We start from the raw sequence: 24,960 nt of genomic DNA on the forward strand, positions 1-24,960 counted from the left end.
TAGATGCAAGAGAGAGTGGTGAGGTTATTTGGACAAAAGGGGAAACTTGCTAGTGCAAGTTTTGCAAAACTACATTTCTGGACAGGAAATAAATGACATTATTTCATGAACCAAAAATGATCCAAAGGGTGCATGCTCCTGGACTTAAGGGTTTAACATGGAGGAGTACAAGTAGGAGAAAAAGTCAAGGGTTAAAGAGCAAGCAAAAATATGGTTGCTGTACAAACCATCCAGTTGGTCCAGAATGAAGATGAGGTTGACTCACTCAAATTTTTCAAAGAACAACACTAGGTTTTTGTATAAAGTTGAATCATATGCTACTAACAATATCCCATAATATTGGTGGAGGCCAGCAAGAAATATTTAAATGGGTTGTAGTGCAAAAATGCACTCTGGACCAGAGAAGAAAAATTGAGTGTAGGGCTCAAAATATTTCATGAATGAAATATATTTTTGCATAAAAGTGATTTAAAAACATCACATGACATCTCCAAATTTTTGTGGAAATTTTAAGTGAATCTATCAACTGGTTGTAGTTCAAATATGGTCATTTAACCTTGAAAACCCATTTCCAAGAAAGTAAAAATCAAGCAATTAAATTATTTAATTAGTTATACTGATAAAAGGAAAGTTTTTCTTGAGAGGTTAAACAAGTCCAATAACATATTTGAAAAGTTTTCTCTTTGGGAAAAACTCATCATAACAGGGAAGGAAATGATTTTAAAAAAATCAAAATGGAGCTCAGAAATCCAAAGTTTTAATTCCTAGCAAAATTTTTAATTCAATAAAACAAGGCCAAATTTTTGGGTGTCACATTACCGCCGTGCGTGAGTATTCCATCATAGGCTTGCTGGACGGTGATGAGTTGGATGAGATTCACCATGTGATCGAGTTAGCTTTGTTAGGGTTTGATCCCTAGTATCCACTATGTTCTGAGATTGATGTTGCTATGACTTTGCTATGCTTAATGCTTGTCACTAGGGCCCGAGTGCCATGATTTCAGATCTGAATCTATTATGTTTTCATCAATATATGAGAGTTCTAGATCCTATCTTGCAAGTCTATAGTCACCTATTATGTGTTATGATCCGTTAACCCTGAAGTGACAATAATCGGGATACTTACCGGTGATGACCGTAGTTTGAGGAGTTCATATATTCACTATGTGCTAATGCTTTGTTCCAGTTCTCTTTTAAAAGGAGGCCTTAATATCCCTTAGTTTCCGTAAGGACCCCGCTGCCATGGGAGGGTAGGACAAAAGATGTCATGCAAGTTCTTTTCCATAAGCACGTATGACTATATTTGGAATACATGCCTACATTACATTGACGAATTGGAGCTAGTTCTGTGTCACCCTATGTTATGACTGTTACATGATGAACCGCATCTGGCATAATTATCCATCATTGATCCAATGCCTACGAGCTTTCCATATACTGGTTTACGCTTATTTACTTTCCCGTTGCTATTGTTACAATCACTACAAAATACCAAAAACATTACTTTGCTTTCGTTACTCTTTTCTTACCGTTACCATCACTATCATATTACTTTGCTACTAAACACTTTGCTGCAGATACTAAGTTTCCAGGTGTGATTGAATTGACAACTCAACTGCTAATACTTGAGAATATTCTTTGGCTCCCCTTGTGTCGAATCAATAAATTTGGGTTGAATACTCTACCCTCGAAAGCTATTGCGATCCCCTATACTTGTGGGTTATCAATGAGCAGGAGCCCGTGGGTGAACAGTCGCAGGTGGAGGCTGGAGGAGGTCGACGGTGGATGAACAATAGCCCGTGGAGGCTGGAGGAGGTCGACGGTGGAGATGAACAATATTCCGTGGAGTCCCATTTTGCGGTACGCCACACCCCTCCCGATGAACAAGACCCCCGTTTCGACCATAGCTCTCCAACACAAGTCCGTTTCCTCCGTTTTGTGGTACGCCACACCCCTCCTGATCAATAGGTCCCCGTTTCGACTGTAGGAGGTCCGTTTCATCCGTTTTGCGGTACGCTAGACTCCTCCCGATGAACATGACCCTGTTTCCAGCGTGGCCAGTCGAACACAAGGCTGTCTCCTCCATTCTGTGGTACGCCAGGCCTCGTTTCCATCGGCTATTCCGTCCAAGCCGGCTGGCTCCGGATGAACAACACACGTTCTGTTGTCTCTTGATGAACACGACGCATTCTGTTGCCTCCCCATGAACACGACAACGATGCAGTTTCTCCTTTCCGACCCAGCCACAACCATGTACACGAGCCCTGGACGTACGTATGCGCGAGTAGGCGTTCGAGACCCCACCTGTATGTACATACTTGGCCGTATTTACTTTCTTGCACCCTGGCCGCTGTACGTATGTGTACATGCTACGTGTGTGCCTCTACTATGACACGTGCCCTTCCTTGAACGACCACGGTTCATCGCTGCATCCGGCAGACAGACCGATCGACCAGTATGTACGTACACGTTCGCGACTAGAATGACAACACTATGTACGCTTCGACCAGGTGGGTCCCGACTGTCAGGCACTTCCTTTTGAGCGAAGATGTAGCTGGTGGGTCGGAGCAGTCAGGGGGCGAATCATTTTTTTGCCTGTAATATGGACGCACTTCCTTGCGTGCGAAGATGTAGCTAGTGGGTCCCAGCAGTCAGGGGGAGAAAACATTACTTTTCAGGGTAAAAAGGATGCAGTTGCATGCATGCGTCCATGGGCGTGGTGCGTCCCCACTGTCAGCCTCTCACGTACAATTATCTTCCGATGACTCTTGGTTGTTGACCATGTTGACCACACCATGCCGAGTGCACCAAGGCCGGTGGACGACGGCGAGGCCCCAGACTGGAACGACCCGGAGATGGGGAAGACGCGGTAGAGGAGTCGTAGATGGAGAGGAGTGGCAAACCTGACTGGTTCGGATGCGCGGCAGCACTGCCGCGGTGCCGCCCATGGGAGACAGGAGCAAGAACAAAGGTTGAACAAGGAGCACGGCTGTTGGATAAACATCCAACGGTCCAGCTGCTAAAACCATTTGGTGATTAAGTTGACAAAGCCCTGCGTACACGTCCGCTTAGTAGGCCCACAAGCCAGTCGCCAAATCTGAAGGGTCCCAGCTGTCAACGGGAGGAATAATTTTTTTGCATAAAAAGGAGGCACTTCATTCCGTGCGAAGATACAGCCGGTGGGTCCTAGCTGTCAAGGGGAGGAAACATTTTTTTCAGCTTAATAAGGAGGAACTTTCCTTGCATGCGGCCATGGACCTTGTGGGTTTCAGCCATCAGGCTCTCCATGTACAGTTCTCTTTCAATGACTCTCGTTTGTTGACCACGCCGCACCTAGCGCAGCGAGGTGGTGGACGACGGCGAGGCCCCGGACGGGAACGACCCGGAGATGGGAAGACGTGGTAGTGGAGTCGCAGATTGAGACGAGGAGAAGGGTTATAACTAGTTTTGGTGCGGCATGGGGCTGCAGTCGTTGGAGAATAATAGGAGGTGTGGAGGGGTGGAGGGATAGCCTGGCCGGTGGTGGGGTAGTGCTTCGCAGCGATGCGTGCTAAGCAGAGCCACTAGCCACCGGAGGCCGGACCAGGCAGTCCCGACGACGGTGGAGGAAGAAGACGAGAGATTGAAGGTGCATGCTGGCCGTTGGATATAAATCGAATGGCTGTGGATGTCATAATCATTTGTTGACCAAGTTGACAACACCCCGCGTAGGCTTCGACCTATTGGCCCACATGTCAGCCTACAAAAATGTTGCATATATTTAACCCATGTTTGGTCCATTTGCTGGGCTGGCTGAACAAATAATTTCGCGTCAATGTGGACCATTTATACTTTCTAAGAAATCCCAGCCCATTTGCACTTTCTTGAAATACACGAATTAGCTGGGCTCGTTCTATATATAATGCTATGTTAGAAGGAGCAATTAATATCAAAAAATAAACCGGAGCGACACAATTTATATATATATAATTAACAAATTTGCGAGTTACTGCTCAAAATAAAAATGAGCGTGTTATTATTACATTGGTCCTTAAAATCTTCGCAAGCTTTTGTACGCAATCACCGGGATTTTCCTTGCCTGTGAGTCAAAAACAATAAGGATTTTCCTTCCCAACTTCTATTAAACATTTACTTTTATAAGTTAATAACACTAGGGATGTTTTTATAATGTATATATAAGTCTCTATAAAATATATGATAATAGTTATAATATAAATATATATAATGTGGTTAGAAGGGAAAACATAAATTGGAGACAACATTATTATTCTTACATATAGATAAGTAGAACAGAGATCTGCGTTTTATTAAGAAAAATACATTGGGCTGCCGATCTTTAAGAAAAAACCCATAGGCCGGTATGGACCTCAAAAAATTAGTTGAAACCACTGTCTCCGTATGTCGTGGGCTACGCATGTTAAAAAACAAAGCCTAGGCCTAGCTGATACTTGTGCCCTCTGGAAAAAAATGATACCAGCTAGATCCTCGAGTGAACTGGATTTAAGAGGGGCCGGCGGCGTGACTGAAGAAGCACATCAGGAGCGATTTTTTTCTTCAGTGGATGGCTCTCAATGGTGTTTTTTACTTGCCTCTGCACCATACAACTTGTATTTTTAGCCTCCCAGCCCGTGCTGGACCAGCAGCCCATTTGTTGGGCGGGCCAACCTACAGAAACCAGCACTCGATTTTTCATGAAGCCCCCAAAACAATGTAGTACTATGTTTGTTTTGAGGCCGAAAACATTACGGTAGGGGTTGAGCGGGGGAGGGGGGAAGATAGAGCAAAAAGATTAAAAAGAGCTGATGCGCCGTTGCTACCCTAACAAAGCAGGTGCAATTCTTCTCGGGAAGAAGGTGTGCCTTTGACACCCACACGTCACAAATCCCACAGTAGGCATACTAACAAGTTCACACACAAGTACAACAGAAAAGGTAAACATTCGTATCAAACTCAGGTTCACAGCACACGTTCATATTCATAGCCAACATTCACAATCAACAACTCAAAAGATCATATATACACAAATTGAGCATGTCTATGCATCCAAATGATTGATAGATCACACGACAATATTCATAGATAATTCAGAAAAAGATTCAGATATACACATGTTCAGTATGTTTATGCATCCAAATGATTGAGATCACAACCAATATCATCCATGGACGAACTTTAATTACCTAGGGTACAGACTGGTAAATGTTGTTCAGTCGGAGGTACTTCTTGCTAAAATTAATGCTTGTATGAGTAAACTTTCGAGTACATAAGAGGCAGCACAGACAATATGAACTTTGCTTGTAGGTTTATCCTCAAATTGTGGCCTTGTGCTGAGGGAGGTTTGAGCAACTTGGCCACTACTTTCATCCAACTAGTTTACCGGCTCATCTTGGTCATGTAGCTCGCCAAAATTCTACAGTGCAAACAAGAAAGGAGGCGGTTGAGAAAATGAACCACCCAATTTTTTTGTGCAGTTCAACTGAAATGGAGCATCCCTAGCATGCAGACTGATGAAGTGTCAGATGAATATACGCGTCAACCAACTTGTCTGGAATCTTTAGACTCCATGCCATATAGTTCGCTACCATATGTGCCGATAACCAAAAGGCACAAGTTGGGACCAAAGACTGGACTGCGTTTTTGTAGGTTATGCGGCAAGCAATATTTTTGGCTTTCACTCTCCTAATACTTGGAGTTTGACAACTGGTTGACGCCGGTTGATACTCGAATGAATAGAGGCACTTCTTCTTATCAACATTGATGTTTGTCTGAGTGGACTTTGGAGTACATAGCAGCAACATAAGTACCTGTCCATCTGATCTTTTGTGTAGTTCTACTGAAATCACCCAATGTGATGATTTGCCTGCGAGTTCAGGCTCCAAGTTACCCCTTTATCAAATCGGCAAACAATAGCACAATACCAAATTACCAATACATATGACAAGCACAATAATCAAGATAAAGACCAGTACCAACCTGTGTGAGGTAGCATATCAATTACTATTTCCTTTGACTGGAAGCCGAGATAAGCCAAGCGACTGACAGCAAAGGAAGAATGCAAGCCCAGATTAGCGACTGACAGGAAAGGAAGGAAGCTGTCGAGGCAATGAAGCACCCAAAGTTTTTGTGCAGTTCCACCAAAATCGAGCATCCCTGTTGGCACATATATTGAGAGAGTGAGATTACTGTAATAGTGGGACTAGTTGATGAAACATACACTAACAAATAGAAGCACCCTCATCATCTTATTGGGTAAAGTTAGAAACATAGTAGTCTTGCTTAAAGAGAGGTATTTTTTTATTTAATCAGTGCCAATTAGCTCAACACTCAAAGCATTTCCATGTATCATAGGTTGCAAAACTTTAACGTGCAAAGATAAAGGAGTTTCTCATGATAGTAGCATGATACAAATAGAGATGACAACAAACTAATATGGATGAAGGCTTTAGGCTGGTACCAACCTGAGGAAAAAAGCTTATTTGTGTAGTCCCAGAAGAGATGATAAAGCACTCAGTGGAATCACTCAATAGTATATATTTTTGTGCACTTCAAATGTATGGTTGAAATCACTCTTGTTTACCAAGCACTGGCTGGGATACAGTTCATTGTATTATCTTGTGTCGTTCCACTAAAATGTATGATTGGCACAACATGATCCCTATTTGCACAAGTAGGAACAAGGTGAAACCTTCATTAGCTTAGTGAGAAAGGATAGAAAGACATTAGCATATTACTCTAACAGTAGCATCAAATTCATCATGGACAATACGCAGAAGTGGAAGGGCTCCCTGGAGGATCGTCTCACATGTAAGGTAGGCGTTGCCAGAGCACTTGAATGGCCTTGACTGAGGCCTCAGCTTCAGCAATATCACCTTGGCACCGTTTATTCTTCTTCTTCTTCCTCTTCATGCTCTGTTTCTCTTTCTCCTCACCAGTTGGTGAAATCAAGTACATGACTGGCCTTCTATTTCAGAATTGGTTTTCCCAGTGAGGGAGTACAAGTGTACTAGTAAACAATAGCATTATTTTCTCATGGAAGTCTCAAAATAGAGATGAACACATGCATTAAATATCTTTCTTACCTAAAGGAAGGTTATGGTGCCAATATGGATGATGATGATTGGAACACAGATCTCCCTTTGTGCAGTTCCACCAAAATGAACCAACTATTCCATTCTGACATTCCAGTTAAACAGCACAGAAATCACTTCTTTTAAGAAGTGTTTTGTGCAGTGCACCAAAAAGTCACAACAACTAGGTGAAATGGATATCCCTGTTTGCACAAATAGCTATAGAGGAAACAATCAGAGTCTCAAACAATTACAGGCCAAAACATTTGGCTAAACTTGTCATGGCTTATAACAGTGGTATGGCTTCATTTTACCAGGGGCATTAGATTTAGAATAACTAAATATTTGGTATAAGGGCATGGGATAGTGGGTGCACCAGCAGTCCAGCACCATGTACCTAAACCGGGGCATAAAGTGGTGATTCAGAGTTTGTTGCCCCGAGAAACAAACATCCAAGAAACATATCTGGGTTGGTCCCATTTTTGTTTACTCTAGCCACCTACTCCTATGTTTTTTTGGAAATGGAGACATGCCCCTAGCTTCTACATCATAATGATGCATGTAGCCATCTTATCTGTGGATAGCAAATCTAGTCCTGGTCATACCACTGTGTACATCGTTTCCCCTATATTTCCCTTTTCGACCAAGAGACTGGTTGGATGACCAGTCTGTACTACTTTCACCCCCTATCCGTCCTGTTTGTACCAAGTCCAATGCACATACTAAATTCCCCCACCCCCACTTTATTTCTTGTTTGAACCAAGTACAAGATTCGACTCCATGAAGAAGCTTTACCTCTAACAATAGAAGAAAAAAAATAGGTGATGTTGGACCATCCGATCCAGAGGAGCTACAGAAAATGATGCACATGCAGCGACGTAGTGAGCTGGGGAAGTAGGGCTACGGCGGTTTCGAAGGAAGATATACATGAAGGTCATAGGGATGTGGATAGGTGGGCGGCGGGAGGCCGGATCCGCCCACACTAGGGCAACAACGAAGGGATCGGAGGACCTCCCGCGCCGGCGCTCGGCCAGAGATAACGGTGCGGCCGACAGTGGGTCTCCTCCCTCGCTGTCAACGACGGCCTAAACACTGCCCCTTCTTCCCTTCACCGCAGAGGGAGATAAGTCCGGATCTATAACCAGTGGTGAGGATAGAAAGACAATGTTTTTTGAAGGGAGAAAGACAGTGTTACCACCGCTATCTTGTTTAGATCTGGAGAGGATGAGAGTGTGTGAATAGAGCAACCCTAGCAAGCAAGCGCGGAGGCTCCGGCCTATATATACGTAGTGGGGTAGTTTTCCTTTTTCACTCCATCAAAACAATGGTTTAAAATTGTGTACGGGCCAGGTCACATTTTTTTAGTTGCTGATCGTTTTTTCAGATAGCTACCCACTTATTCCAAGTGGTGTTACGGTGTGTCAGGTCACACTTTTTATCGTTCAAGTCTGGTACAAGACCCTCCATTAAATGAACAACCACCCCCTCGTAAAAATTGTGAACAAGCCCACGGCTAAAATTATCAGAAACGTGGGCTGCCCCAACATGCATTTTTATTTATATTTTCTACTCCCTCTGTTCCTAAATATAAGTCTTTTTAGACATTTCAAATGGACTACAACATACGGATGTATGTAGACATATTTTAAAGTATTGATTCGTTCATTTTGCTCCGTATGTAGTCACTTGTTAGAATCTCTAAAAAGACTTATATTTGGAAACGGATGGAGTATGTGGGAGTATCCTCAAAACAAAATGTGAGAGTACAATATTTATTGGGCCCCTTTGTAATTGGTGCTAAATTTTGACCAAAGATTTAACTGACAAAATGTTAGTGCATGCTAACAAAAATTATATCGTTTGATTCATATTTGAACATAGTTTTCAATGATGTAGGGGCTGTTTGGTTTCCAGCCACATATTGCGACACTTGCCACACCTCACCTTAGGCAAATTTGACCAAGTTAGGTGGGTGTTTGGTTCTAGCCACACCTAAGACAAGAATTTTTATATTAGCAGTGAACCCCACATGTCATAGAAACAAAAAGTGTGGCAAGATTCCCTTAGGCAAGCCAAAGTGGGTCTAACAATTTGAAAAACTCAAGTTAGGCAAGTGTGGCAGAAATAATGTGGCAACATAAGACAAACATAGTTACAATACAAACAGCCCCGTAATTTTTTGTGACATGCATGAACATTTGGTTAGTTAAATTTACAGTCAAAATTTGGCAAGGTGCATTAAATCAACACATGCAAGTATCAAAAGGAAAGTCATGGCATGCATGCATGTGTTGTACTCCCTCCGTTTCCAAATATAAGTCTTTTTAGAGATTGCAACAAGTGACTACATACAAAGCAAAATGAGTGAATCTACACTCTAAAATATGTCTACATACATCCGTATGTTGTAGTCCATTTGAAATGTGTAAAAAGACTTATATTTAGGAACAGAGGGAGTAAATAATGCATCGGTAAATGCAAATTATTGAAATATATCGAGTGCAATGCTTTGATGTGTTCTGTCAACTCGTACAAGACTGAGAAGTTTGATTACTACAACACCCTCTCGCCTTAACCACACCTGCCTTTGGCTGCATGACAGGTGGGCCACCCACCTGTTTGACCCACCTTTCATAGACACAAAGGCAGGAGTAGTATGTCAATGAAGCTGCTTCCCTCCCTTGCCCATGAGCGTGGTGGCTGGCAGGACTAGGAGAAACTTTCATTCGCTACACGCTCTCCCTCCCGCATGCGGTGGACATGCATCAGTTCAATCGGTGTCAGATGGCCAGAAGCATACTGTAGTACTCCTCCACTGCAATAGTATTCTTCCCGAAGAGGCGAAGAGCCAAGCGCAGCCCTGACGCTAGTGTGGCAGTTTCATGTGTAGAGTAGTCTAGGATAGCGTGTACCGTGCCTGTAAGCTTAAAATCGTTGGGTCGGCTCCATGCTTTTGTTTGATTAAAATAATCTTACGGCCCTACCTGTCATCTTGGTGATTCTAGTTTGCATGCTCATCTAGTCAAGACAGGAATATATATTTTAATTTGTGGTGGGGTAAATGTTAGAGGTTGCAGCAAATGGAGTATTGTATGCTGCCGGTTTTTTAACCAAGTTTAGAGGCAACCATGTGGGGCAAGTGCTATGATGTGTCGCGTCAACTTGTACAATGAGGAGAAGCTTGATTTTACTACTACACGCCTTCTCCGTCGCCCATGCGCGCGGTGGCTATCCCTCCCGCACACGATGGATGGACATGCAATAATGGATTCGATACTGTAGAAGTAGTAGTAACATCATTGTTCGTCTTCTTGAAGAGGCGAAGAGCCAAGCGCCACCCTAACATCGTAGTTGCGAACGCTCGTGTGGCAGTCTTTGTGTAGGGGTGGGGCATGGTGTGGAGCCTTGGAGCATGCATATAGCCAGGCTCTTGCATGAGACAAAATTTCTTTTTGAGCCCACTATTCTAGTACTAGTACTTGCTAGTATAGCCATGTAAACCAGAAAGGAGTAGTTGCCTTTCTAGAGATTTCAACAAGTGACTAGACTACACCGCGTGTAGTACTGCCTCAAATCTCAAATCTCATCAACCAAGGCATTTTGTGATTGGATGAATGTATCTCGTACTTTACAAAACTACCCTAATTAAACTCATGCATTAATACGTAGTTCTCTCAGTTTTCCTCTCCGCCCTTGGGTCGCGGTTCACAATATTCAGCACTCCTATATGACTAGCCGCTCTATCTACATGCGGGACATCAAAGCATCCGGGCCCGCGTGCCATCCACCAAATCACAGCGAGGTGCTATAGTCGAGACTCACCGGTCACCCCGGTGTGGCCGTCATGACCCGTCATATCACAAAACCCATCTTTACCACCAGTGGTAAAGTGGCCTCGAAGTTGGACTGGACGAAGCAACCATCATTTCACTGGAACGCTCGTTGAAGCCCTTTCTCCCCTTTCTTGAAGAAAACCTCACTCCAGGCTACTCACTTCTGCCATTTTTCTTCTGTACCGACGAAGGAAAGGTGGGCGAATCAGTGATGCTGCTATATTTCATTCCAAGAATCTTCTTTTTGTGAAGCACCGACCGATTCTCACAGCCTATTCTTTTCCCGTTTTCATTGCGATTGTGGTTTCCTTTCGATTGCTTTTTGTTTGTCAGTTCATTGATGGATCCTGGAGCACTAGCCAAAGAGTTGCCGGCGGACAACCCACTGGAGACAACGATCTCCAGGAAGCGAGCACCGACCAACGAGTTGACCATGTTGGCGGGCCAACCCATGGAGACGAAGAACTCCAAGAAACAAGCACTGGCCAAAGAGTTGACGACGTTGGCGGACGAACTCCTCAAAGAAAGTTGGAAGAACAGCAAGGGCCCCACCGTGCCTACCCCAGAAACTCTAATGGCCACCTATGCGAGGCTCAAGGCCACATTTGAGGAGATAGTCGCTGTTGAGAAGCAGTATTCCCTTGGCAAGGTGATGGCCCCCATCGAGGACGAGGAGATGGCCCCCGGAAGGGATGGGATCCCCTGGTGAGCTGCACAAGGTAAAAAATAATGGCTTACCATAGTTGTGGTTTTTGATTATTTGCAATGTGCTTGCTAATATGTTAGGGTTGTGCAGGTGCCGGTGGACGTCCTTGATGATTCTGATGTCGCGGCCCATCCTGTGGACAATGCCCCAGAGATCGTTTTTGATGTCGTGGTCCGTCCATTGACATCACCCCGGAGATCCATTCCCGATGGCGCTATCCATCCTATGGACACCGCCACAGAGATCGATTTCGATGTCGCGGTCAGTCCTGTGGACATCGCCCCAGAGATCGATTCCCATGCCGTGTCCGTGCTGTGGTCATTGCCCGAGAGATCGATGACAAGAAATAGTTGGTCGCGCTAATCCTTCAGGGTAGTTTGCATTGCCCTATGTTTAAGTACCAGAACGATGCGTGTTATCAAACCATCTTATGGCTAGTGCACTGTCTTATGTGGGCGGTACTTGCTACTTTTGTTTGATAGTGAATCATGCGAACCCTCTCCGAGTTATGGAAACAGATGTATCCTCACCAGCTTTTGATGTAATATATCGCATGCTTAGATGTAAGTTCGAACTGTTTATCATATCAGCAGGGCTTGTTTGATGATTCTTGGTGTTAGTAGGCTAGCTACTGTGCCAGCTATAGTACTTGCAAAACACTCACCGAAGAGAAACGTTGGGGCTGATGAGCTCGTGGTACGCTTATACTTATCCGTCGTCGATCGGCCAATAGCCCAAGCTCCTAAAATTGTAGGCTTAGCGATCGATCAGACAATAGTCGACACGGATACATTCAGGCCTCATTTGGTTCATAGGGTAGGAAAATCGTAGCAAAAGTACAGAGACGTACAACACAAAATCATAGCAGTACAGAGACGTACTCCCTCCGTTCCAAAATAGATGACTCAACTTTGTACTACTAACTTTGAAACGGAGGGAGTACAAATCCTAGGCGGGCTAGTTTGGCCTAGTGGGTTTCAGTGATATGACGTGGTACAGTGCCGTCCAGTCTTCGCGTGTGGTAGCAGTATTGCGGGTACAGTAAGTTTTCTTGAAGAAGCGGAATTCAACGAAGTCATGATGGTTCCTTCGTCCGACCAACTTACAGCGGGAAAGGTTGGGCCTGCGCTACGACCGGGGTGGACCAGGATAATTTTGTGCATGGCAGGTGGACCAGGATGGTCGACGTCCCACATGTCGGCGAATGGAAAGTATTCTTTTCCGATATAGAGGACGAGCAACGAGTATTCATTGTTTATTTTTGATGAAAGCTATTGTCTCCACTGTTACGACGGAGGAGTGTGAAACACGGCAGCCCAGTGAACTTGGCATGTGCACCACTCCCTCCTTCCTCATGTAATACTACCATAGTGTTGACTATAAGGTTGGCTATAAAGGTTACAACTTTTTCTCACTTTCTCTCTATCTATTTCCTCTCAAATGTTTTTACCTTTCTTTTTTAGACACAATTGTTTTTTATGCCTCTTTTTTAGAATTAGTTTTTTATACCTAGGAGCACGTGTAGAGACGGGCTCTTGCAGAGCCCACTCCTTGACTTTGTTAATGCCTCTCTCTCCTCCACATAAGCGGGCTTATAGGCCAGTATTTTACTGGTACTACTTGCTATGAATGCGGGAAGCTGGCGTCTGAGGGGGAGGGCTTGGAAGCGGTCCGGACTCCCGCATGGCCCACCTCACATTATCACCATATATTTCTTGGAGTCCGTGCCGGCGGGCGGGCGATCTCTTCTCCCTCCCCATCTCTCTCTTCTCAGCCGACGCCCGCCGAGCGATTAGATTTCGGCTATCGACGGTTTATTCAATTGCAGTCCCACATGGCAGTGAAATTGGAAGACAACGCGTGTCCCTTCTGGTGAGCGGCGTGCGAGCTGGACTGTCGAGGGTGCGACGTGTATGAGTCATAAGTGTGCCACCTTTCCTTTTGAACTTGCAAAGAGAAACATTTTCGTGTGATCAATCGATAGAAATCCAGAACAAAATGACAAGGGTGGTGCTTTCCCGCGCGTTAGGCGGGCTAGTTTGAGTGATATGACGTGCTACAGTGCCGTCCACTTGCTCCATTTTTATGTAAGCAAGAGTTTACACTCTTACGTGGGAGGAGTGCGAAACACGGCGGATCTGATTTTGATATAGGGATAACTGTTCCCTGCCAAATAATGGAGCACTGTTAATCTCCAGCGCTGGCCCACAAATTTACACCGGCATTTGTCCGAGGACACTGATGGATGCCATCCAATGCTGCCCGCATACCTTTCGACAACTATATGAACTAACCGGACGAAATTCGTGCAAACAAAGCAAATTTCAAATTAACCGGATGAAATTCATTACATTTCGAAAACTTTTCCTACAAACTGGACGAAATTCATTACATATTTCACACAAACCGTACTAAAACCTACTGTAAACCTAATCTAAACGATCGCCGGCGCCCGACCACCATGTCCGGCCATGAACCCGAGAAAGCCGGCCATTGCCTTTGCCTCCTCCTCATCCGCCTCGATAACCTCCTCCTCGGAGCACAAGGTTCTGAAGATTTCCACCTCCACGTCGCCGTCAAGCGGCTAATCGGCCGCCGATGTTTATCCCACCAAGCTTGGCGTCGACTGAGTGGAGGAGCGGTGGCCTTCCTGGGACCAGAGCGGCGGCGACCTACCATGTACTACTCTTCCTCGCTACCGGCTGCGCCCGCGCACGTGCGCCGGCTTCGTGGTAGTGGCAGCGGAGGGCGGCCGGGGGGGGGGGGGGAGCCGGCGATCTCCTTCGTCTGCTCCTGCGACAGTACGTCCAAGAGAGCTTTGGAGCGCGCCCGGAGCGGAGCCGCCGATGTCCTTCGTTTGCTCCCGCGACAGTACGTCCAACAGAGCTTTGGAGCGCCAGGAGGCCATGGTTGGAGTAGTGCCGACAGAAGGAAGGGACCGGGGGAGAATGAGTGTGGGTCTTTGGCTATGGCTGGGAGCTGGGGCTCAAGTTAATATAGCGGGTGAATGGCAATGAGCTGCGGCAGATGGATGGACGGGTGGCGGCGGAGTAGGTTCGTCGGGCGTGAATGTGGATGCTGCTTCAGTGACTTAACTACAGGTGCGTTGGGACACTGACATGTGGGCCCAACGGGCATCTGGCCCGCATGTCAGTGACACACCAACTGCACCTGCAATTAAGTCCGGTGGATGCGGCATTGACGTTCTGGAGAGACGGTGACCATTTGAGGCAGGAAGCATGCGCTAGCGATGGAAGGGGTTTCGGTAGGACATGGCGGTCAGATGCTGGCGTGGTGGTAAAATGTGAACTCATGGATGAAGAGCCTTTGAAGTGTATGCGGCACGTATTAACAACCAAGCGTCCATGCAACCGGTCTTGTCGCCAGCTAGCCTTCGACGACCACCCTTAGACACCACACAACCATGCATAACTTATGAATAATGGACAAATCGATTAGACACACACTCATGTGCAGTGGCATTATGATCGGTCGCTCACGATAATACATACTCCATACCATAGTACCCTCTCTAGCTAGGCTATTTCATATATTGCTGTTGTGATGGACGATATACATGAGCAAGGCGCTGCGTCCCGAGTATGACCGCTGGTGTTGAACCAGGTGAATACATGCTCAACGTTCGCGGAGGCCTCCATCAAACGTATAAACAGTAATGTCAGGCACCGCCGGGGCGCGCAGGTGACGTGCTCGCCCTTTGCTTTGTGCCATGAGCAGGACTTTGATTGAGAGGGCGATGTGCATGCATTAGCATGGTTTGACAGCGTGAGCGTGAGTGTCTGCACGCGTACATGCTACTTGCCTCTATGGACGGTGTGCGCTAATGTGTGCATCACGTATAATATAATGATCACAGTGAGATATCAACACAAGTTCGATGACCGCCAATGCGTTTTACTCGGTAATAAATGACTAGGATTGAAGGGGAATCCAAATTTCCTTCGTCTTTTGTCCTTGAGCTCTTGACAAACCAATGCACTATACGGTTGTCCGGCCACTCCACCCCAGAGCTCTCACCAAGCATCGTTCATGACACCACGCCGCACACTAACCGGTAAGGAAGCGATGGCATCCCGCCGCGCCGAGTTCCTCGGCGCCCATGACCGCACACAAAATAGTAGGGAATCGATGTCATCCCGTCGTGCCGAGTTCATCGCCGCTCGCGATCTCACACCTACATGGGTGGAATTTGAAGCTGCCAAGGCCGAATGGGCGGTAGAGCAAGAGGCGGCAAAAGCCGCACAGAGGGAGTAGAGAAGTCAGAAAGCACTCAAGAAAAGAGAGGCCCGTCGCCACAAGAAAGAAGAGGACGCACGCGCTGCTGCGGAGAGGTCGGCGGAGATCCAAGCACGGTGGGGTGTCGCTGACAAAGCCGGGAAGGAGAACGACGGCGTCTGGCCAGCATGTGAGAAGTAGTAGTACTAGTAGTTAGTGTGTGTGTCTGTGTCTGAGTACGAGCATGTACCGGTACTACTATTTACTACTGTAGTTTTTAGAGCAAATTACCAGTACATTAGCCTAGACTCAATGGAAAATTCCTATCCTATGCATCAAATGGCATCTCTTTCTCTATAGGAATTGAGATGCATGTCATCTCACTTCCTATGATTTTCATATTCCTATAAAATTCCTATCCTATGAACGAAAGGAGGCCTCTGCTGGAGTAACTACTGTAGCTAGCAGTACTGCTGGTACAGTAGTTTTCTTCAAGAAGCGGAATTCAACGAAGTCATGATGGTTCCTTCGTCCGAGCAACTTCACAGTGGGAAAGGTTGGGCCTGTGATTTGACGGCTCATTAGTCATTATTACTGCGGCGCGACGACCGGGGTGACTCTCCCTTGGAGTTCTGCGTGCATGGCAAGTGGACCAGGATGGTCGACGTCCCACATGTTGGCGAACGGAAGTATTCTTTCGATATCGAGGAGCAAGGAAACCGCGTGGTATAGTATCACTGCTGATTTATTTTTTCTGATGAATGCTAGCGTTTCAACTCTTACGACGAAGGAGTGCCAAACACGGCACGTGCTGGATGTCCCACACGTCAGCGAAAGGAGTGGGACATGAACAGCGTGGTAGAGCGTCTCCACTTCTTCCACTTCTGGGTCGGAGACCACACGTAGTAGTACTAGTGGTATGAACGATACAAAGTGCGACCCGGAGAGAAAGACACGTCTAGTTGGAAGGTCTCGGGGCATACACGTAAACAAATATAAAACCTAATATGTGCCTCCAATTAATAAGTAGTAGTAGAGTACTTAGGCACGTACTCCATAACATCACCGTGCATTGCACGTACAACATTTAGTGGTACGTAGTAGACAAATGCCTATATGCCACGCATGTTCATACTATTTGTGCCTTTCTACTTCACTTACTGCGCTACATTACTCAGGTTCGTACGTCCACTCCTGGGTACATGTCCGTCTCGTAGTTCCAGTCCCACGTGTTCTTCATAGATGGAACGATCCATATCATCGCAGTTAGTGTGGCTCCCCACGATGGAGACTCATCCAAACTATGGCCAGCCTCGACGCGGAGCAGTCGCGTGCACCGGGAAGCGGCGCTCTCTCGGCCGTCGCGCTGCTTCAAAGCCGGCGCCAGTGAGAGGTCGCCTCCGCTCTGGCCGGGCATTAATGCGGCACTGACGCTCCAGGGCGACGCTGACCGTTTCACGCGGGAAGCGCGCGCTGGCAAGGGAGTATTGGTTTTGAACCATTTCAGGTGTAGTACTGGTAGTTTGCTAAACTACTCAATTATGGCACTCAGTTTCCTAAGAAATTGTGGTAAAAACGTTACTCCACAGCCCGCTTCCCTTCCTCCTTCCTCTTCCACCGCCCGCGCACGTCCGCGGGAAGCGACGGTCAACCCTTATATAGGAGTGCTAGCACAAAAAGATGCATTCATGACCACTAAAATTTCCAGATTAAAGCGTCGCTCCGGCGGGAGTATTGCATATGTCGTTACCTTCGGCCGGGCCATGGCTACCGGGCGATGGAGACCAGAGAAGAGCCGGCGGGAGGGGAACGAATGCAGCTACTATTTGGGTTCGTCGTCTGGCTTAAATAAATGCGCACCATCACGTGTACCCGCGGATGCACAAATTGTAACATACATGTCTGCTTAAGTGGGCGTCACGTAACTAGTGTGTGTGTGTGAGATTCTGAGAGACAGAGTGCGTTTGTGCGAATCTACTCTTCGGACATGGACGCAACCTTTTGCATCGGTGTATAAGTATAATGGTATTACACTTTAGCTTGTGATCTACATGGCCAAGTTAACGTGGTTGTGTAAAAAAATGTCATTTCCCGCTCGTGATTTGCGTTATATAATTACAAGCAAGATGCTCGTGCATTGCACGGAACATCAATATGCATTTTTTACAAAACACCTGTTGTGATTGACCCATGCAGGAGTAATCCCATGTGTAAAAACTAATGATATCTCGAGAATTTTATCGGAAAACTGGTATCTCGAGAATTTCATCGAAAAAAAATGAAAGATGAGAGATAAGGTGAGGAGGAGTGGAGCATGGTGGTGACAGGTGGTCGGACTGGGCGGAGGCATGGGGATGGACGGCGCGAGCAGGCGGCAGCGGCCACCATGCTAGATTGTTCCAGAGACTTCCTTTTTTAATTGCTCAGCAATGAGGTTGTGGGAGATAAGGATGTGGAGAGAGGTGTGGGTATCTTTTGTAAAATTATCATAGTTTGCTTTCTATCCGTCAGATATAGACCGAACGGTCTATATTACAAGATGGCATGCACACCATCATCACCAACTCAGTTTTTTATAAGAGTAGAAATGATAAGTTTGCTAACTACTAAAGTAAAGTGGAATTTGTCCATGTTATACAAGTAAATTAAGGTGATTGTTTATCATACGGGTAAGGTTGGACGAAGGGTGGTAGGAACAAATGCTCCGCCTAGAGCATGTGTGTGTGAGATGGAGTCTTAGTGTGTGCGTGTGTGTCTGGGGGTGGATGGGTGCGTGTGTGTGTGAGAGAGAGAGATGGAGTCTTAGTGTGTGTGTGGGGGGGGGTGGGGGTGTGTGTGTGTGACGCGGGGTCCTCGGTGGCGGATGTAATTTAAGTGTGCGTGGCTTCATCATAGAGAGGTGATGTGTATGGCAGAGGCCACCAACGATGGGGTGCGAGAGAGAAAAGGCCCGTAGAGAGGGAAGAGAAGGTGTGTGCGCGTGAGAGGAGTCGACATCGAGAGAACGTGTTTGTTCGAGAGACACCGAGGAAGACTACTATATATCGATGGTGCATGTAGGCGGGAATTAAACGAAGGGATGGTCTTATTAGTTTCGGGGATATAGGGGAAGAGTGAGAGGGGGGTAGCTAGAAGGAGATTGTTAAGTGTGAGTGTGTGTTTTACCCATCCAGACGGAAGTTATGTGCACACAAGAAGAGAACGATTCGATGTGGCGTTAGGGTTGAGGGTAATTAACTACGTATGGAGACATAGAGACCTTGAACGTGCATGTGCGAGAGGTATACATGTATACGTGGATGTGTGTGTGTGCGCGCGCGCATGATCGAGATAAAAGAAAGAAGACATAAGTCATAAGATCAACGACATGGGAGAGACGGATCGGTATGACAATATGCATGCATGTGAGAGTGCAGGGAAGAAGGCCCGACAATTGAGCATGTGTTTTTGTCTTTAAGAGATAGTGGCGTGGGCTGGAGCATGCATCTATGGCGAGCAGAGGGAGTGAGACACAACGATTGTGCAAAAGAGATCAACCTATAAATGCATGTATGGAGAGACATATATAGTGTGGGTGATAGGAAGCAAGAGTGCGTGCGAGAAAGAAATGTTGACGGAGAAACTACAGATAGATACAGAGATGGAAATGCTAGCTAGAGGGACATCGGCTAGTTTGAGTGTTGGAGATGACCGCCGGGTGGTTCAGAGGGTGAAGTTATGTGTGTGTGAGAGAAAGATAAAAAGAGGGCACTTGACTGCATGTAGAGAGAAACATACATAGTGTGCGTGATAGGAAGCAAGAGTGAGGGCGAGAAAGAAGGTTGATGGAGAAACAGATAAATAGAAAGATAAAGATGCTAGCTAGTGTGCGTTAGAGATAGGAGTCGAGTGGATCAGAAGGCTGAGTTATGTGTGTGGGTGTGAGAGAGATGGAGAAAGGGTGCATGTGACTCACATACAAACAAATATCGGAGAGAAATGAGATCCCGAGAGATGGAGTTTTGTGTCTGCGAGAGAGAAAGATATTTCACAACGAGAGTGATAGCTAGAGAGACATATGAGGGAACGCAAGATATCTCTAGGGAGAGAGAGTGTGTGTGAGCGACATACAAGAGAATGGTGGAGAGATATGTGACCCTGGGTGACATAGTTTGTGTTTGTGTGTGAGAAAGAGATATTTAAGAGGAAGAGTCGTAGCTTCTCGTAGCTAAGGAGCGAAAGACATCTCTATGTGAGAGGGTGTGTGCGAGTGGCACACAGGGGAATAGTAGAGAGAAATGAGACCCCGGGAGACAAAGTTTGTGTTTGTGTGAGAGAAAGAGATTTCACATGGAGAATCATAGTTAGAGACACATAGCAGGGAGCGAGATATACTTAGAGAGAGATAGAGTGATGGAGGTCGAGGGAGAGAGTACCGTTAGTGTGTTACGAAGATAAAAGATCATTGTCGGCATACATGTAGCATGAGAGATACTCGAGAGACGATGAACGCGTATAGGTCTAGAGAGATACTCCTATATAAGCATGAGTGATAGCTATATGAGACGAATATCTGGATTAAAGGGGATTCAAATATTTAAACTGGAGATCACGACATCGATAATATCATAACGCAAATTGGTGTATCAAACATGCATATTCATTTGAATTTGGGGACACGTGTAATGTTATATAGTTTATCAATATTAGTGATCCATAGATTCTTTAATTAGAAACAATGCATGGTTTATATGCAATTAATGTGTAAACGGGATTACACTATATGTTGCGTGTGTGAAACACATTATACATGTTTGAGAAGTAAAAAAATAAAAACCCGCATGAAACACACATTAATTGGAGATAGTTAGCGAGGAATGCATACATTGGATTTCAACATAAAGTGGTTTCAAATATTTAAAAATCCAAATTAAGATGGATACACCCTTATGAATTCGAGATCATGCCATTGTAAACCATATTTATGTATAAAGGGTGTTGTGATTTTGAAAGTACATATATATATATATATAATGATGTATATAGAATTTTATTCCAATCGAAAATGGATCCTGCTCGAACAAAAATAGAATACAAACTGGATTCGAATTGAGTTGGCACGGTAAACGTGCACCCTTGCTCTGCAAAAATTTGAACGAAGGGGGGAAAGTCACGGTAACCGCCCGAAACCAAAATCTACGAGATGGAAATTACTGCCTATCCCTGCCAGGCAAAGCCTATCAGCTCGATTTCTAAAGGTTTCGATAGGGGTAGGTTTGTAATTTCACTCAAATGTGACATAACCGCCTCACACCCGGATTCATACACGATGGGCGCCAAAACACCGTGTCTCCTCAGCCGAAATCGACTCCCTCCCCAATTCATACAAAGTGGGCGCCAAAAACAAACTATCGTCGGCAAATATTCGGTGTATGCAAGATTACCGTCCTATCCCCAACCGACTAATATTGCTGTGATGTAGGAAATTTTAAACGGGGGCTAAGTTTTTAAATTTCCTCGCATTTGAGACAAGCGCGCCCTGAAGACATGGTTCCCCCCTTCCTCTCTCCCTCCATTTCCCCATTCGTACTCCGTGGGCGCCAAAACACCCTCTCCACCCCAGCCTCCTCCGTCCGCCACCCCATCCACCGCCGTCCTCCTCCACCATGCCGGAGCTGATACCCCGACGCCGTCGGCCATTACAAGAGATCGACCTCTCTCATCCATGGCTTCGGACCGGGATCCTTGCATCCCGTCCTCTCGCTTCATCCCCACTGTCGTGCACCTTGCCGGTGCTGCTCCCACGACCGTCTCGTCCACAGCGCCCCGCCGCCACCGTCTACCCTCCTAGATCTGCTTCCACGCCGCCGACAGCCATCGCTACCGCAGCACCGTCAAATTCTCAGCAGATGCATACACGGCGCCGCACCAGAGGCGGTACTCTTTCGTATCTGCTCAACTTATTTATCACGGCAAGAAAATAGATCGACACTGCTTTACTCCGATTTCTTGTCGATCACTTACTTGTTAGTTGAAAGCAAACATTGGTTGCGAAGTTGCCTTTGTCCGTTTTGCACCTTTAGATCCGCCATGGCACGCTCAACACTATACTTGAAATTCTTATGGTTTTCCTCTTTTATATTCCACACTAGTTAAATGACAGTAGACTAAATTTCAAAATTGGGTCAGTCGATTTTTGAGAGCTCGCCGGAGTTCACCGGTGCGAAGGAAGGGGCTCGGGTGGGGACGATGGTTGTGGGGGTCAGTGGTGGGGCCTCGCCGAACGAAGCAAACTCGACGCGGGTGGGGGCCGGGGTGGGGGTGGGGGTGGAGGAGGAACACAGGCGGTGGGGGCCGGCGGTTCGGCTGGCGGCCCGTGCGGTGTTCTGTATGGGAAGCACGGTATGTTCCTTGTCAGGAAGGGGAGCAGGGACATCTGCAGTCGACACCTCTATTGGGCCGGTTCTGCTAAATGATTTCGCACTTCGAGTTGGTCTGCCATAATACCCCGGAAATGGTGGAAGCCACGCGGTATTTGATAGACTAAACTGATAGTAACAACTGTGCCCCTTCAGATGAATAGAGCTGGCGTGTAGGTGCTCGATAGGCTTCATATTAGTAGCGGCAAAACCCTATGTTTTCCAGCCAGTTCTGCTTTCCCGATTTATTTATGGTGGTTATGGTGTACCCCTATTATCTATACTATGATCTACCTACTGGCTCTGCGCTCTCGTTATCATGGTTTGGCAATAAACTTTCTATACGGTATATTATGAACTTATCATCTACCAACTATCCTTACATCTGGGGCCCCCAACAGGGAGCCTATTTTTTGTGTAGTTGTGCCAGATTATATTAATCTACTCACCATATTACAGCACACATGGGCTCTCTCATCAGAATCCAGTGATAGCACACAAGGGTTTATAGGGAGCCTCTATTATATTACAATATCCTCTGCATTACAAAGATAATCTCACTACTATTTGTGTTTTCATGCTTTACAAACATTGTACGTAATCACAATGAATATAAGAATGCACACATTAGAAGAATATTGCGGAACAGTTCAATGGGTAACAAACTTGGCATCAATGGATTGAGGTCCATTGTGGATGCAATGAAACCCACATGACCCGACCTATAGATTCGTATTCAGAATATGATCCTAATGACTATTTTGAGCTCAAGGAGTCAAAGGAGGATGGCCTATCCTGTTCACGCAATAAGGTGCCTGTTCTAATTTGGCAAGGTTTTATTGGTTGTACATATCTTGCATTTCTTTTGCTTCGTTGCACCGCCATCTGCTTAGTTTACTCATGATATATGTGAAGATGCCATGCCCATCCATTATCAACACCTATTCCATTTGTGGTCATACCATGTTTTTCCATTCAAATGTTGTTCTTGTGTTTCAGACATCCAAAAGGAAGAGGGTGATTGCAGAACATGAATGAGTACAAGCAAAGTCCTTGAAAAAGGTGGTGCTATCGGAGAAATCACATACCACCGACGTATATTGGCGATAGAACCAGCACCGCAAAACCTAGGATATCGCAACTATGCTGGTCGCTGCTTTTCTCTTGTGAGTACCTATTGTCCTATCGCTGTCCTTACATTCATACCTGGTGGATTATGTGACATCATTGTGCATTATACCTTGCTTATCCACTATTCGCTCCAAATTATTAGATCTATATTAATGCTTAAATTAATGTCGAATAAAGCCAATGCCTATGAAGAAATTTGGTTCTGCATTGTTCTTGTTAGTATCTGTTTTCCTTATATTTGTCAGCTAGTTCTTCATGTACACTTTGCAGCTTATTTTCCCTTGTCCTCCATTATTCTACACATCAGATCTACATTTACTCTTGCCAAAATATTGAATAAAACCAATGTTACTGAAGAAGTATAGCTCTGCATTGCTCTTGTTACTGCCTTCTGCCTGTATGTTGTATTTACATTTGTACTCTGCATTTTAAGTTAAATAATCGCCATTTGTTCTTATATTTTCACATCTATATTTACTCTTAACAAAATGTAGAAGGAAGGCAATACTCTTGAAGAAGAGTGTGAGGTAAACTTCTTGAATTGCCCCCCCCCATCAATATGGACAAGGCCTTTATAGAGCGTGTTTTCACTACTAATGTAAGTTTGTTCTCCTCGAGCCTCCAAACTTTGTTGTTTATATTTGGATAGCTATGAGTGCAAATGCTGTTTATTTTTGTCATCTGCATCAAATTGCTTGTTCAAAGTTTATAAAGTAGAAGTACATAAACATAAGTTTGTCGTTCTCAATTTTAGTCTATAGTTGTACAATCTAGTTCCTTATTCGTACCATGTAAATTAAACTAAACATAGCAAGTTATCTTCTTTAGCACTATGTGTATGCTTGTGTTCTTGATCTGTAATCCAGTGGTGTGGTGAGACTACCAACAACAGCACAATGTCATTTCCTGCTATGTCTCAACTATGAACAATGCCATATTATATTAATGTTTTTTTAAATCGTGTCTCTTTATTTACTAATCTAAAATGGTATAAATTGATAGTACACTCACCATTCATGCTTATACATTATTTAGAACTACATATATGCTTGTGTTCTTGATCTGTAATCCAGTGGTATGGTGAAGCTGGCCGCTCCTGCACAATTTCATTTCCTGCCGTCTTAACTATGAATAATGCCTATTATGTTAATGCTATTTTAAACCGTGTCTCTTTATTTCTAACAAAGAAATGGGATGAATTGACAATGCTGATGCTTATACGTGCAAAACCTATTATCTACCTACTTGTTTCTCTTTCAGGGTGACAACACTACTGCTAGGAAGAACTGCCACAATGATAGTGAGACGAACCCATTGTTTGTCCCTCTAACACATATTCCAGAGGAGAAGGCAAAACATATTGAGGGTAGGGTTACAACCACGAAGTCACATCTTGATGTAGTGTCAAACTTACTCAGTGACACAAGCTCGATGAAGTCACCGCCTGAATCTGTTCGACTTCTTCAGTCTAAAATTCAAGCAGATATACATGCTTCCGCTCAAATATGACTGGAACTCCAATCTCTATGCAAGACTAACCATAAGTACATGACGTTTATTGATGCTATGCAGCTTAAGTTGGTGGATATG

Source organism: Triticum aestivum, chromosome 7A, assembly GCF_018294505.1.
Source record: "Triticum aestivum cultivar Chinese Spring chromosome 7A, IWGSC CS RefSeq v2.1, whole genome shotgun sequence".
NCBI lineage: Eukaryota > Viridiplantae > Streptophyta > Magnoliopsida > Poales > Poaceae > Triticum > Triticum aestivum.